Here is a 17,771-nt window from a genome sequence, read left to right as displayed (position 1 = left end):
TATCGCTCTTCCCGTCTTCCCGGGCGCGGTCTCGGCCGCCCCGCCGCCCCGCCGCGGCATCACCCAGCGCAGCCGGGCGCCGCTCGCTTTGAAGCCTCGCCGGCGAGGCGCGAGCGCGTGTGTCGGTGGGGCTGAGAGGGGCTGCGCGAGGGGCGCGGCGGAAAACCCGGCGTGGAGCGCCCGCCGCGGGGCTCCCGCGGGAGCTGGCGCGCACGCGCGCGCACCCGCGCACCTGTCCCCCGCGGTCCCCGCGCGCCCGGCCGGGCCGAGCCGCTGCCCCTCCTGGGCGCCCTGACCGCCAGAGCCTCATCGTCTCCACCGGCCGCCGCTTCCTGCGAGGTTTCGCGGGAGAGCCGGACGGCTGGCATCAGCGAGATTGCTTAGGACCCGCGCAACCGTTTCTGAGGGTTTGGGGTTTGGGGTTTTTGGGTTTTTGAAGCTTCATTTCCGAGAGTTTAGGATTTACCTACTCCAGGGGGTGGTGGTGAGACTAAACGCGTTTCTATTAAGACCACACTCTTTCAGTACCCAGCCCAGCCCAGCCCAGCCCCTGTTAAGTAGCAGACTTCTAAATTTTGGGGTGGGCATAAATAAGCAAACAAAAACCTACAATGCTGTGCGTCGGAACGCTTTAGAATTCACAGATTTGACAATATGCTGTATTTTCTCATTCAGAATTGTCTAAGAGTTATCTTAAAGGAACAGCAATGTGAATGCACCACATGGTATGGGCAGTTTACACGTCCTGCATACGTGCTCCCTTCGTCTGTGGAACTGCAAATCAGAGACCAGGATGGTCTTGTGATGCCAAGGGAAAAAGTCTGGAAGGGTATGTCTACCCACCACTCGGAGAATAAACTACAAACATGAGAAAATGAAAAGGCCATATCCAAAGGCATCATAGGGAGGCCAGTTCTATCTACAAAAGCTGACCCTGGGGACCATGGGCACTCTACATAATCAGATCAATTGCAGAGAAATTCACTACATTAGCATGTGGATAAGCAAGCCTTTCAGCAGAGAAAAATAGCCGAACTCCCAAGAGTCCATCTTATAAAACTTTGTTATTGTCAATTAGACAGAATACATTGAAGAGCTTACATGAAGTTGGTGAATTCCCTTTTCTTTGTCTTCGAATCTACAGGTATTGGAGGAGAAGAGATTCTACCCTTGAAGTGTAGGCTCCATAAACGATCAGAGGCACAGCAAAGAATTTCACGGACTGAATCTCAGGCTCCTGAGATTTTCCAGATGGTTTTTATATAAATTTTGTAAAACTTAGAATAACTTTCCAATTATTTGTTACATGTGCCACGTGGCTTCTTATTATCAAGGATTCTTGAACTGTTTGCTATTCACTTTGAGAACGCTAGGTTAAAATTTGCCTCTGTTATTTTTTTTTTCTGCACCAATCTCTGTAAATATATACTTTAGTTGAACAAACAGCTGCTTAAATCTTGCCTGGTGAATTGAAATGTAAGATGGAGCTTTTTTCCCTAACAAAAGGAACAACCTTAAAGATAATTTTAGATAGTGTCAAACATTTTATCTGTATAGCCTTTCCCTGATTGTAAGAATATAAAAAATAACATGCTTGCTATAAAAATTGAAACATTACACAAAGATGTAATGTAGAAAGTCCCCTGTAATCGCATACCCTAAAGATCAAAACAATAATTAAGCCTATGACCATAACACATTTTCATTTTACTAAGTATCTTCCAAATGCAAATATCGCATTACCTAGTTGTGATGGCAGTACATCTACTAGCTGGTTTTATTTTGTTTTTTGCTTTTTCCTTCCTGCTCCTTTATAAAATAAGGATATGGGGATTTTTAAGAAGAAATTAACTTATTTTAGGTCATTAGAGTTGTCCATGGTTAGCACATCCAATGGGTTAAAGATGTATAACCTGTTGTGTCTAGGATTTGTTCACCCAGTCACTGGTTACATCTGGAAGCCAGGATTCCCCTCTCCACACCTCTGAGGCTTGGCTTTCTGTGTCCCTGTCCCTTGTACTCCAACTCTTCCAAAGTCAGAGCCCCAGGGAGACCTCCCAGTGTCAGGAATCCCCTCCCCATCCTCACCAACTTCTCAAAGCTTTTCAGAAATACAGGCCTTGGACCTAGCAGGATGTAGTACCACATATTATATTGCAGTGTGTATTTTTTCATCGTAATAGTGGAGAAGTAATTTAGGAAAGTTTCAATGCTTCAAGACGTTATGCACTTAAATACAGGACTTGCTCTTAAGAAGGTAGTACAGTGACAAGAGGGACTACTTATTTCAGATCTACTTTATGTCCAAATCATAGATTAGCTTTTTGAGAGTCAGCATTTGGATACAATCACAATGTGGTATGTACATGTATTTTAAGTTCTAACTACTTCTGTGTGCACTGTACATAAATCTGGAGAATGCAAAAAAAATGACCGGAGCACATTAACATACCAATAAGTAAGAATTACTAGCAACAGAGTAAAGAACAGTTTGTTCTATAAAACTGTTGCTCAAATAAAGAATTATTGTTGATATTAGCATAGAGTTAATACAACTTTTTCCAAATTCCTAGGTTTATGGGCAGTCTGGCTAGCCACAGTTTTTCAGGATCATTATTAAAGCTTAACTTTTGGGAATTTTAACCCCAAATGTTCTAAGACATCGAGTAACTGACCTTTTCATCCCGCTAAAAAAGCCTCAATGTGAGATTGCCAGCTATCCTACAGGAAATTGAGTCACCACACCAAACAACACACCTAAATGTCATCAACAGCGAATAGGACAAAAACAGTGAACTAGTTTAATTTTGGATTTTACCAAGAACACATACTGTATTCATTAAAAAAAAAAAATACTTTTTCTCCCCAGAGAGTAGTATTCACTGTGGCACTACTTGAAACTATATGAAAACTCTTCTATTTAACTGTCCAAAATCTTGCCAAGTCAAGGAACTACAGGGAGAAAGATGCCCAAGCCAGAAATTGTTGGCTAAATTCCATAAAAGCTAGGAGAGGGCTATCGGACAGCAACTGAGAAATAGCTTGAGCCTTTGGAAATCCCCTCCTACAGCAGCATCGGTTTTCTTCAAGGCACCCTTGAACTATGTAACACCCCTGGTACTATGTAACACCGGTGCTTCTGCTCAGGAGCTTCTGTGAACAAACAGTCCTCAATTCTTGCAGGCCAGCACTTGGCTTCCGTCATTGTGATGCGATCAAGGGTTCCCCTGACACATGCCCTGAAACGGTGCCAGAGGCTCTAGGAGAAGATGCTGAAGCAGCAGCTTCCCTTTGAAAAGGAAAAGAGTAATCGCCTCACAGCCACAGCCGTTAGCTGGAGGTTGAGGTCGCTTTCTTGTGAAATGTTCAGCCAATTACCCTTACCCACAGCTTACAGTGATGTTGACCATTGAGGTAAAAGGATCCACTCTACGTAATGTGTAACTGTGTAGATGTTGGTTCTTTGCCAACACTTGAGTGATTAAAGGTCGGGATAGGTTTGTCATAATTCCTAGACAGGGCTATTGGTGTAAATGAAGAGAATAGGTCCAAAAAAATATCACTTACTTTGGACACCATTTGCTTACTCTTAATTAAAAAATAAATACAAACTATAACAGCTGATTCAGACTTTTCTTAAAATTACAAAAAAAACCAAACCAAAACTTTACTAAACATCTCCTGAAAGCAAATACTTAAATATATCCCTAACCAATTTCAGCTTTTCTTCTCCTAATTCCACCCAGAATTTCCTCTTTATTCCTAAGGATGGAGTTGATAGTGTCTCAAGAAGGCAGAACTAGAGAAAAATGATTTCTGTTTCACCATGTATTGCTTCAAGCTAGTCGCTCCCTGAGTTCAGTACAGTCCAAGATTTGTGCAGGTTAGCTCTAACTTTTGCTACTTACTATTTTTTTTCTCTATACATTTTATCTGATGGGAAATGCATGAAGGAGTTGGATTCGTTTCCAATGTGTACATGTAACAGGTTTAAGCAGAGCTTGCCAGTGGCAAGCTGCTTTCATTTCCAAGTGTATTTCTGGCATCAAGTTCTTGTTTTGAAGTATTTTAAAATCTTATGGAATATATAAAATTTCACTTAGCACTTCAAAAAACCTCCAAAGGGAAGATGTACGTAATTTTGTGATTTTTTTTTCTTTTATCTTCTATCTACGATTTTTTTTAATGCTGCCAAAGGCTCTAGTGGAATTTTTAAAATGAAATAAACACAAGATTGGGCTTCACTGATTTCTAGTACCATCAGTAATTCGATAAACATTTATTTAGCACCAACGATGTGTTATTATAGTCTAAGATGACTAAGAATGTGTCCCTTATCCAAGGAAAGCCTAGAGTCCAGTAGTGGAGACAGTTTCAGCATCCAGTCATGTGTCGCTTAACGACAGGGATATGTTCTGAGAAATGCATTGTTAGGTGATTTCATCGTTGTGCGAACATCATAGAGTGTACTTACACAAACCTAGATGGTGTAGCCCACTACACACCCAGGCTGTATGGTACTAATCTTATGGATTAAGTATATGCAGTCGTATATGCAGTCCATAATTGACCAAAACATCGTTATGTGGCACATGACTGGGCTATACTGTAGAAAGCATTCTGAAAGAAAGAAACACATGGCCTATGGGAGAATAAAAGAAGGCTATTTAAGTCAGACTGGGACAGAGGTGGAGTTGGAGAAGGCTGAGTCCTAAAGAATGAAATAAGAGGTAAGTGAATAGAGGGAAAGGACTTTTAAGAGAAAACAATATGAGTAAACACATGGGCCAAGTTCAACAAGATATGTGTGTATGTGTATGTGGAGAAAAAGACTACTATGAGTAGGGCCTTGCTAAGGGGGAAAGAGGCTGGAGAAATCCACAGGCACTGGCCGTGGAAGTCTTGTCAGGCATCTGCAAGTAGGGGCTTCGGACTGATCCTTCAAGAGTTGGAGCCACTGAGTGATTCGGAGTACTATATGATATGTGATCTTACTTAGATGGAAAATTCTAGGGCTCTGCAATAAATGGGATTGAAAGAGGCAAGGCTGAGTCAGTGAGACCATTATCTTTGGCCATACTATTGGTAGAATAAAATTAATAATTTATAGAACATTTGCTTCTCTGATAGGGCTACTTAGGACAGAAGGTGAGACTTTAAGGAGCCCAGGTTTGGGTGGAGCTAATCTGATCTCTTCTACATAGGAAAGGGGAAGACTATGCTGGTTGCTCCAGGAGTGTGTGTGTGTGTGTGTGTGTGTGTGTGTGTGTGTGTCTATGTAACACAAAGGAGTAGGCTTGGTCTACAGGGTAATTTCCACCCTGTAACTGTCCCCCCTCCCCCAATCTTTAACAAAGTTACTGAAGGCACAAAATGCTGAGATAAAGAGATTGTTTTGTTTTGTTTTAATCCGGTGAAGGGACTGAGCTTGGAGGCCAGACTGGCCCAAACAGAAATGTCAGCCTGAGCTGATGCTGGAGAGAAGAGGCAGAGAAAGAAGAGAAAGCTGTTGGAACTCAGTGTAAGGGTCGGGAGGGCTATTGTCCAAGGAATTGGAGTTTGAGCCAAGTTGAATCAGACATCTGGGTTGGGGACTCCATAAGACATGTGTGCGACTGCAAGCACTATTATTCCTTGACTGAAGTTGGAAGAGTAGAAGAAGGTCCCAGTCTCTATTCCACTACATACAAACCATAATCCCAGGCAAATCACCTAATCATTCTTGGGCCTTATTTTTCTCACCTTTAGATTGGGTATAATAACAAGAACCTTGTAGATTATTTTAGTTTAAGTGAGAGAATGGGAGTTAAATAACCTTGCATTGCACACTTAAGAGACTCTTTTCCAGGCACTGCACTAAATGATGGAGATTTAGCAATGAACAAAGTAGCTAAAAGTTCCTGCCCACTCTCAAGGAGTTTCTATTCTACTGGTTATGAGGATCTTCCTTTTGTTTTAATAAACATATCGAACACATGCTATGTGTCAGGTGCTGAGTACACCAAAGGGAAGGAAATAACTTTGGGTTTCAAGAAGCTCATAGTTTAATAAGGAAGACAATTATAGGACAATATGTATGTACGTTGTCCACTAAAACGAGGCAGTAGGAACAGCGCAATTTAAGCACAAGGCAGAGACGAGGGACAGGGAAGTGCCACCTTCCACAGCCTGCGAGAGATCTGGGAAAGCTTTATGAAAGAAGGAGTGTTAGCCCTGAGTCTCCAAGGAGGAACTGAAGAGTTAACCAGATGAAGAATGGGAGGTGACACTTGAGACAGAGGGCAACCATGTGTCACTGCCAGTTGGAGAACACAGCCCCTCCTGGTAGCTACAAGCAGATAAGGATGTAAAGTTTAGGTCTGACACTGGACAAAGATACAGATGGAGAAGAAGTCATGGGGGATTTAATATACTATTCTAAGAGTTTACATCTTTTTCTGAAGGAGCCATTAAAAATCCAAGCTATGGGGCTGGGCCTGTGGCCTAGTGGTTAAGTTTGGTGTGCTCCGCTTTGGCGGTTCAGGTTTGGTTCCTGGGCATGGACCTACACCACTAGTCAGCCATGCTGTGGCAGCAACCGACATACAAAATAGAGGAAGACTGGCACAGATGTCAGCACAGGGCGAATCTTCCTCAGCAAAAAAAAAAAAAAAATCCGAGCTAGGAAGTCTCATGGTTAGATTTGCTTTTCAGAAAGATTACTCTGGGAATAGTGTGAAAGCAGGACTGGAGAAGACAAGACCAGTTACGAGGCCTAGAGTGGGAGAGGAAGCTGCCAGAAAAGTAGGAGGAGAACCTCTCAAGAACAAAGAAAAAGAATTTCAAAGGAGAATATCAAGACATGGCCACTGACATTCAAGACAGACCATTTATACCCACCAGTCTGGGCTAAGATGATTTTCATTCCTGATTCATATTTCAACAACACAAGACAAGAGAGTGTTAAAGGAATGCTAGTGACGGAAGCTTTTGTCTGGGAAGTTGTTTCAACAAGGTAACAATAAACATTTTGCAAGAAGGCTGGAAAAAAGTATTAGAACTACATATGTTATTTTCATACTCCTGTTACAACCTTAGGAATCATTTTTATTCCCATGGTCGGAGTGTGTGGGAGGGGATCTGTGCTGCCATTACATACAATCAACCTTCAGGTGGGACGTGGTCTCTGGATCTTTATTTTTGTCAGTCACATTTTGACTGCACAAAGTACTCCTTATAGAAAATAGAAAATAAGGAGTTTGAGCAGATGATCTCTAGAGCTTCTCCAGCTCCACATTTATTTATTCTGTGATTTCTGACACTGTGTTATCTGGGAGAGTGTTGGTTTTAAGGTTGTCCACTATTGGTTAACCTGGGTGGGGCCAGGTATTACTATTGAGAGAATTTCTGAATCGATTAGATGCCTTCAAAGATCCCATCTGATACCACAGTTCTGGAACTCTGTGAGTTTAGCTCAACTGTACACAAGGTATAGATGTTTTATACTTGAAATTGAGATAGTCTGAGAAAGTTATTGATAAATAGGACGTCTTGGAGTATATTCACACCCATCTCTGCTGTCTAATCTACATCCACCTCTACTCCTGCCCCAACCATATTCCAACCAACACTTTGCCAATTGATTTTCGAGATTGGCAGATTTTAAGAACTTCTTCTTAATTTCTGTAACGGCCACCTTCAGTCAAATCCTCATCAATGTTTTCCTAGATTCATGTGACAGAGTTCTACTGGATCTCCTTGGGTTCAGTTTTTCTCACCATAGTCCTGTTTATAGCATCAAAATCATCTTCCTTAAACTCTGTTTTTAATGTGTCACTTCTTTGCTCAAAAACCTGCTCCACAACCTCGTTCCTCCTTATTGTATTAGTGCCACACTTCTTGTGTTCACAGACGGCCTTCTTTCAGTGGGCTTTTCAGTACCTTTCTCAGCTCTCTTTTATTCACCATGCCATCTGTGACTGCCCTTCTCAGCCAGCCCTTTCACCTGAATACAATTTACTGGCTTCTGTTTCTATGACTTTATATCACTTTCATATCTATTTCTAGGCCTTTCTATAAATGTCTAGGACAGTTCCTGAAATTTACAGGCACTCAACAAATATTTGTGAGTGCTGACCAATAAATATGAATGTTGTATAACAAATAAGAATATTTCTTTCCAAGTAAGATTCAAGCAGTAATACTGTCCTGGGAAGGGCTCTCTAGATGTATTCATCTCTATCTATCTCTTATACTCAATCTCTCGCTTTCAAACTCTGCTCTTTGTCTCTTTTTAAAGAGTATCAAGAACTAACATTGCCAGAACTTCAGAATGGTTAAGCACAGCATGGTGTCTTTCTGAAATGAAATATTAACATCAGACTTAAAATGCAAGGTATTATAATAAATACATAGTATGATATTTACAAAATTGGGTCAAATCTCAGAAGAATCCATCAATACACAGGTATGGAGTTTGAGGCGAAACAGGTGAATAAACTAAAGGTCATGTGCCATCCTAACAAGATCAGGAGAATGGGTTCCCCGTGCAAATTAAAACTGGGAGAGAAGAGCCAAGATGGCGCCGTGAGTAGTCCTCTTTGTCTCTCGCCCTTCGAGTCTACAATTATTTGGACACTTATCGCTTGACAAAGGATATCCAGACAGCATCTCAGGACGTCTGAGACACCCACGCGACTATACATCGGAAGGCGGATGGACTCTCCTCCGGGAGGATGTGGAAATAGGTGAGGGCTCTCCGACCCCGACGGGCAGCCTGGTACCCGCAAGCGGCTTTCTTCCAACGGACGCCCCCAGAGGATCCACGCACGTCTAGGGCAGGAGTGATCCCACCCCTGGCTGCTGGAAAAGCCCATAACACCGTTGCAGACCCCAAGGAGAGAGCACATCTAGGTGGGCTGCAACAGTAGGCACCTGCAGCCTGAAGCCCCCCTGTGACGGCCCCCACGGCAGAGGAGGGAATCCAAAGGGCCACTGTGGCTACGAAGAGGGGCCCAGGCCCAGTTAGCAACTACGGACAGGGTTCCTGGTTGGTGAAATATAAACAGCTGCTCCTCCCACCGCAGCAGCTGAAACAAGTGAAAGGAGCAACTAAACTCTATCTCCATGCAGAGGCACAAATCAACAACATCAAGCAATATGAAAAAATACATTAAATCTCCAGAACAGAAAGAAAGCATCAAATACACAGAAAACAATCCCAAAGAAAATGAGATATATAACCTAAATGACGATGACTTCAAAACAGCCATCATTAAGATTCTCAATGAGTTAAGAGAGAATTCTGACCGACAACTCAACGAGTTCAGGAGCTATGTCACAAAAGAGTTTGATACGATAAAGAAGAACCAAACAGAAATATTGGAAATGAAGAACACAATAGAGGAGATTAAGAAAAATCTAGATGCTCTGAACAGTAGGGCCGATAATATGGAGGAAAGAATTAGCAATTTGGAAGATGGCAATATAGAATTGTTGCAGGCAGAGGAGGAGAGAGAAGCAAGACTTAAAAGAAATGAAGAAACTCTCCGAGAATTATCCGACACAATTAGGAGATGCAACGTAAGGATTATAGGTATACCAGAGGGAGAAGAGAAGGAGAAAGGGGCAGAAAACCTATTCAAAGAAATAATGGCTGAGAACTTCCCAAATCTGGTGAGGGAGATGGATCTTCAGGTGACAGAAGCCAATAGATCTCCAAACTTTATCAATGCAAGAAGACCAACTCCACGGCATATAGTAGTGAAGCTAGCAAAAGTCAACGACAAGGAGAAAATATTAAGGACAGCCAGGCAAAAGAAACTAACCTACAAAGGAACCCCCATCAGGCTATCAGCAGATTTCTCAGCAGAAACTTTACAGGCTAGAAGAGAGTGGAATGATATATTCAAAAATCTGAAGGACAAAAATCTACAGCCAAGAATTCTCTACCCAGCGAAAATATCCTTCAAATATGATGGAGAAATAAAAACTTTCCCAGATAAACAAAAATTAAGGGAGTTCATTGCCACAAAACCTCCTCTTCAGGAAATCCTCAGGAAAACCCTCATTCCTGAAAAATCCAAAAAAGGAAAGGGGCTACAAAACCAAGAGCAGAGGAGATAAGTAGAAGGACAACAGCAGAGAGTAGCAGCTCTACATCAGAACAGATTAAACCATGGGACGAGAAACGAAGGAAACTGAAGAAAACCGGAAAACAAGACACAAAATGGGAGTGGTAGGCCCCCACGTCTCAATAATCACTCTAAATGTAAATGGATTGAACTCCCCAATCAAAAGACACAGAGTAGCAGGATGGATCAAAGAACAAGATCCAACAATATGCTGCCTCCAGGAAACACACCTCAGCCCCAAAGACAAACACAGACTCAGAGTGAAGGGATGGAGAACAATACTCCAAGCTAATAATGAACAAAAGAAAGCAGGTGTCGCTATACTAATATCAGACAAGGTAGATTTCAAAGCAAAACAGATAAAGAAAGATAAAGAGGGACAGTATATAATGATAAAAGGGACTCTTCACCAAGAAGACATAACACTTATAAATATATATGCACCCAACACAGGAGCACCAAAATTTGTAAAGCAACTCTTAATAGAACTAAAAGAAGACATCAACAACAATACAATAATAGTAGGGGACCTCAACACACCATTAACACCAATGGACAGAACATCCAGGCAGAAAATCAACAAGGAAATAATAGAATTAAATGAAAAATTAGACCAGATGGACTTAATAGATATATATAGAACACTTCATCCAAAAACAGCAGGTTACACATTCTTCTCAAGTGCACATGGAACATTCTCAAGGATTGACCATATTTTGGGAACCAAAGCAAACATCAATAAATACAAGAGAGTTGAAATAATATCGAGCATCTTTTCTGATCATAATGCTATTAAACTAGAAATCAACTACAAGAAAAAAGCAGAGAAAGGTGCAAAAATGTGGAGACTAAACAACACGCTTCTCAACAAACAATGGATCATTGAAGAAATTAAAGAAGAAATCAAATATTATCTGGAGACAAATGAAAATGAGAACACGACATACCAAATCATTTGGGATGCAGCAAAAGCAGTCCTAAGAGGGAAATTCATCGCAATACAGGCTCACCTCACTAAACAAGAAAAAGCTCACGTAAGCAACCTCAAACGACACCTAACGGAACTAGAAAAAGAAGAACAAACAAAGCCCAGAGTCAGTAGAAGGAGGGAAATAATAAAAATAAGAGCAGAAATAAACGATATTGAAACAAAAAAGACAATAGAAAGGATCAATGAAACAAAGAGTTGGTTCTTCGAAAGAATTAACAAAATTGACAAACCCCTAGCCAGACTCACCAAGAAAAGAAGAGAGAAAGCGCAAATTAATAAAATCAGGAATGACAGAGGAGAAATCACAACAGATACCAATGAAATACAAGAGATCATAAGAGAATACTATGAAAAACTATATGCCAACAAATTGAACAACTTGGAAGAAATGGACAAATTCCTAGACTCCTACAATCTCCCCAAACTGAATCAGGAAGAAATGGAGAATCTGAATAGACCAATCACAAGTAAGGAAATAGAAACGGTAATCAAAAACCTCCCCAAAAACAAGAGTCCAGGACCAGACGGCTTCTCTGGAGAATTCTACCAAACATTCAAAGAAGACTTAATACCTATTCTCCTCAAACTGTTCCAGAAAATTGAGAAAGATGGAGAACTCCCTAACACATTCTATGAAGCCAACATCACTCTGATCCCCAAACCTGACAAGGACAACACAAAGAAGGAGAACTACAGGCCGATATCACTGATGAACATAGATGCAAAAATCCTCAACAAAATTTTGGCAAACCGATTACAGCAATACATCAAAAAGATTATACACCATGATCAAGTGGGATTTATATCAGGGACACAGGGATGGTTCAACATCCGCAAGTCAATCAACGTGATACACTACATCAACAAAATGAAAAACAAAAACCACATGATCATCTCAATAGACGCAGAGAAAGCATTCGACAAGATCCAACACCCATTTATGATAAAAACCCTCAGTAAAATGGGTATAGAAGGAAAGTACATCAACATAATAAAGGCCATATATGATAGACCCACAGCCAACATCATACTCAATGGACAAAAGCTGAAAGCCATCCCTCTGAGGACAGGAACAAGACAAGGGTGCCCACTTTCACCACTCCTATTCAACATAGTACTGGAGGTGCTGGCCAGAGCAATTCGGCAGGAAAAAAAAATAAAAGGAATCCAAATAGGTAACGAAGAAGTAAAACTCGCGTTGTTTGCAGACGACATGATCTTATACATAGAAAACCCCAAAGAATCCACAGAAAAACTATTAGAAATAATCAACAACTACAGCAAAGTAGCAGGGTATAAAATTAACGTGCATAAATCAGTAGCATTTCTATACACTAACAATAAACTAACAGAAAAAGAACTCAAGAACTCTATCCCATTCACAATCGCAACGAAAAGAATAAAATACCTTGGGATAAACTTAACCAAGGAAGTGAAGGATCTATACAATGAAAACTACAAGACTTTCTTGAAAGAAATTGACGATGACATAAAGAGATGGAAAGACATTCCTTGCACATGGATTGGAAGAATAAACATAGTTAAAATGTCCATACTACCTAAAGCAATATACAGATTCAATGCTATCCCAATCAGAATCCCAAGAACATTCTTCACAGAAATTGAACAAACAATCCTAAAATTCATATGGGGGAACAAAAGACCACGAATTGCTAAAGCAATCTTGAGCAAGAAAAACAAAGCCGGCGGAATCACAATCCCTGATTTCAAAACATACTACAAAGCTACAGTGATCAAAACAGCATGGTACTGGTACAAAAACAGGTCCACAGATCAATGGAACAGAATTGAAAGCCCAGAGATAAAACCACACATCTATGGACAGCTAATCTTCGACAAAGGAGCAGAGGGCCTACAATGGAGAAAAGAAAGTCTCTTCAACAAATGGTGCTGGGATAACTGGACAGCCACATGCAAAAGATTGAAAATCGACCATTCTTTTTCACCACACACCAAAATAAACTCAAAATGGATCAAAGACCTAAAGATTAGGCCTGAGACAATAAGTCTTTTGGAAGAGAATATAGGCAGTACACTCTTTGACATCAGTTTCAAAAGAATCTTTTCGGACACTGTAACTCCTCAGTTGAGGGAAACAATAGAAAGAATAAACAAATGGGACTTCATCAGACTAAAGAGCTTCTTCAAGGCAAGGGAAAACAGAATTGAAACAAAAAAACAGCTCACTAATTGGGAAAAAATATTTACAAGCCACTTATCCGACAAAGGGTTAATCTCCATAATATACAAAGAACTCACACTGCTTAACAACAAAAAAACAAACAACCCGATCAAAAAATGGGCAGAGGACATGAACAGACATTTCTCAAAAGAAGATATGAATATGGCCAATAGACACATGAAAAGATGTTCATCATCGCTAATCATCAGGGAAATGCAAATCAAAACTACACTAAGATATCACCTTACCCCCGTTAGATTGGCAAAAACATCCAAAACCAAGAACGACAAATGTTGGAGAGGTTGTGGAGAAAGAGGAACCCTCATACACTGTTGGTGGGAATGCAAACTGGTACAGCCACTATGGAAAACAGTATGGAGATTTCTCAAAAAGTTAAAAATAGAAATACCCTATGACCCAGCCATCCCATTACTGGGTATCTATCCTAAGAACCTGATATCAGATATCTCAAGAGTCCGTTGCACCCCTATGTTCATCGCAGCATTATTTACAATAGCCAAGACGTGGAACCAGCCTACATGCCCAGAAACTGATGATTGGATAAAGAAGATGTGGTATATATACACAATGGAATACTACTCAGCCATAAAAAAAGACGAAATTGGCCCATTCACAACAATGTGGATGGACCTCGAGGGCATTATGTTAAGCGAAATAAGTCAGTCAGAGAAAGACGAACTCTATATGACTCCACTCATAGGTGGAAATTAGTATATTGAGGAGGAGATCTGATCGGTGGTTACCAGGGAAAAGGGGGGGTGGGGGGAGGGTACGGAGGGGGAAGTGGTGTACCCACAACATGACTAACAAAAATGTACAACTGAAATTTCACAAGCTTGTAATCCATCATAACATTAATAAAAAAAAAAAAAACAAAAAAAAACTGGGAGAAGAGCTGAATCTCCTAACTACTCCTGCTGCCCTAAGTTTAGCCAGCCTGTAGTGCGCGCTGTTATTTCTTAACAGCCATATTTAAACCTATATTTCCCTCTCAATATAATAAAATTAAATACTGCTATTGCCTCGCCATGAGACTGTTCTGTGTTTTCACTGCTTCATCTCCACCATCCATCTATCCCTGTCTGTTTTCCCATTCCTAGACCCCACACACGTGCATACTCGGCTGATTTTTACTTTTGTAAAAAATAACAGATTTTTAAATTCCAGACTTTTATTTAGAGTTTTCTTAGAACATGACTTTGCTGTCTTAAGAATACTTCCTTAATCTTTATATTATAATTTCCAGTCCCAACATATCATGTACAGATGGTTCCTGACTTAGGATGGTTCGACTTAACGATTTTTTGACTTTCCAGTTCTGCTGTATGATCTTCTCTGCTGATGCTGGGCGGCGGCAGCCAGCTGCAGCTCCCAGTGAGCCACACCATCACGAGGGTAAACAACTGATATGCTCACAACCATGCTGTACCCAGACAAGCATTCTATTTTTCACTTTCAGGACAGTATTCAATAAATTACATGAGATAGTCAACACTTTATTATAAAATAGGCTTTGTGTTAGATGATTTTGCCCAACTGTAGGCTAATGTAAGTGTTCTGAGTATGTTTAAGGTAGGCTAGGCTAAGCTATTTTTTTGGTAGTTTACGTGCATTAAATGCATTTTTGGCTTATAGCGTTTTCAACTTACAATAGGTTTATTGGGACGTGACTCCATCGTAAGTTGAGGAAGATGTGCATTTGTTTTCAGTGTGAATTTTATTTGATTCATCACTCACTGCTCTATCTTGCACACTCCATCATCCTCATCTCCTGATCTTCGTTCTGACTTTTCACGTGGGAAGAGAACTTCCTTAAACGATCACCCATAAAGGAGATATTGGTGGTGGGTATACTTTTTGATTCCTTGCACTTCAAAAGGCATGGTGCTTCTTAAGCTTTCTGGAAGTCTAATAAATCCTTTGAGAATTTGATACAAAACTTTCCTATGATCCGCATTTTTTATTTTAAAAATGTTCCCTGACCTCCCTGAAGTCACCAGGAGCTCCAGATTGAGAATTCCTTCTTGAATGGAGAAGAGAAAATAATTGTTTTAATCAACACTGCTCCAGAATCTTTTATTCAGAATCAGTACCTCTGCTGCCTTGTTTGTTCTCTCACTCCCCTTTACTAGGAGACATTGACAGAGAAGTAATGCCAAAGAGACATTTATTCCATTAAAAAAAATTGAAGTCTGAGCTAAGAAAAAAATAAATAAGCAGTGTCCAATGAAAGACTAGGCTCCTTTAAACACTCTATGAATAGAGTCTGAGAAGGGTAATTTCTTATGTCCAATTTTTATTCTCACTACTTGTACTATAAGTAGAAGAGATAAATGAGAAGCCATGTTGGCCTACTGGTAAACAGTGGTATCTTAAATTACTCATTTAAATATCTGAGCCCTTTGAATAGGGAATTAGTTTTTATGAGAAATGCAGGTGAACATACATGTCAAGTCCCAAGGGCTGTATGTGACTTACAGGAAGTAATCAATAGTAATTTTATTCTGAGTCACCTTACAAGGTTGTTGAAATAAGTCAATGCGTAATAAAGTACTTAATACATGAGGGTTTCCTTTCTCTCTCACAGGTTCTCAATCCTAAACCAATGACCATCTTCCTATCATCACCATCAACGCTCAATAATGAGCCAGTTCTGGTCTGAATGGGAGTGAAGAGTCTAAGATCTAAAATAGCCTTCACAAGACCATACCAAATCATGGAAAGTCACTATGTATAAAAAATACGTACAAAAGATGTCACTAGTAAATGACAGAGCACCACTAACTATCAGGTTACTGGGAGGATCATTCTAACATTTCCCAAAGAATGTTCAAATGAACATTATTCCTACAAGATTCTCCTTACCCAAAGAATTCTGTGGTCAAACAAGTTTGAGGAATGTTGTATACGGAGGCTCTTCACAGTGATTTATAATGGACAGGAACCTATCAAAAACTAAAAGTTCTAAAGCAAAAAGACTTGTTTAATGTCATTTAACAAGCATTATCCAAACTTGTGGGATCTTGGAATGCCTTTTTTCATACAACTATCATCTCCTGAAGCCTACTTTGGGAAACTTTGTCCTATACCAAGCCAGATGAGTCTCCAAACATAAGCACAATACATGTGTTCTGTATGTTCCCATATATTTGAAATCGCCATCAAGGACATCTTATTTCCCTTCCTCAGGCCATTGCGTACTGTTGAGAAGTGGTTGGAGAATAATCTTCTTTCTTCCCTTTGCTCCTCTTTCTCCTTTTTATTTTCCCCAGAACGAGAGCACTAAAAACCCCACACATATTTATTGAGACTCTCTGATGTACTGGTTGCTGTGAAATACAAGAACATGAAAGATTCAGTGGCCTGGACCTGGGAAGGAACTTATAATATCCTGCTGTGAAAATCAGACACATGACCAGCTGCTGCCTAGAGACAGTGTAAGGTGGCACAGAAACCATTCAGCTTGAGAGTGCTATTGTAGTTCAGAGCTGGGAGAGGGAGGTATGCACTGTAGCTAAGCGTGCAGGGTTCTAGGAGGAGGGCGAACCTCCATGTAGGTTTTCAACAAAGTCTGTGACTTGAATGGCTGAGGGAGGAGGGAGGCACCTGGCATTCTTTTCAGGTACAAGAAATCTCTGGAGCCTGAAAAAGGGCTACATGTGTGGGCAGTAAATAGACTGGATGGAGCAGACTCCTTCGAGAGAGGAGAAGGGAAACAGAGTTAAATACTTACATGTGTGGCCTTGAGCTAATGGATATTAGCTAATGGGAATTGCATAAGTGCACTGGTAGCCCAGGAGGATAAAATGAAGAAGAGAGAAGGAGGGAGATGAAGAATCCATTGCAGTAGTCCAGATGGACAGTGAGTGAGCAATACGCAAAGAGTTCTAGAGGTATCCATTTTAGTGGCCTGCTATGACATTATGAGGAATAGAAAGAGTGTGACCTTGGGGACAGAGGCCTACATTCAAATGCTGGCTCTGCAACTTAGCAACCATGTGGCAAATTTGGGTGAATTCTTTAACTTGTCTGTACCTCAGTTTTCTCTTTTGCAAAATAGGGCTAAAAATACATCCCACAGAAAGTTGTCCCCCAGGCAATTTTCCATATTTTATTTTGAATTTTAAGACTAACTTTGATTTTAAAATCACATATCCATATGCCTATTTCATTTTTGTTGGTTTCATTTCACTTAAATGCATGATTTGTTGAAAATTATCAATATTTATCATCTATTGCAAGTAACACATAACGTCTGCTTTTAACAGCACTCCATCTCCTCATCTCTTCTTAAAATACAAAGTTATCAAAACAATTCTGTACATATTTGTCATTATGAAAATTAACACCATTAGCAACAGTATTCATTGTACCTGCTACATTAAACTGCAGTCCTTTTACTAAGCAAGATGCATAAAGCATGCCATTCATGCTTTATTTCCTT

General features: G+C 40.4%; 1 protein-coding gene across 7 annotated transcripts in view; it reads right to left on the bottom strand.

Annotated features, from left to right (window-relative positions):
- The window catches only part of PDE4D (phosphodiesterase 4D), a 1,409,587-nt gene that overhangs the window by 55,018 nt on the left and 1,336,798 nt on the right, over window positions 1–17,771 (bottom strand). The window lies entirely within an intron of this gene.

The sequence above is a fragment of the Equus quagga genome, chromosome 9 (genome assembly GCF_021613505.1).
Source record: "Equus quagga isolate Etosha38 chromosome 9, UCLA_HA_Equagga_1.0, whole genome shotgun sequence".
NCBI lineage: Eukaryota > Metazoa > Chordata > Mammalia > Perissodactyla > Equidae > Equus > Equus quagga.
The sequence above is the reverse complement of the archived record's forward strand: the minus strand, read 5'-3'. Positions and strand labels throughout refer to the sequence as shown.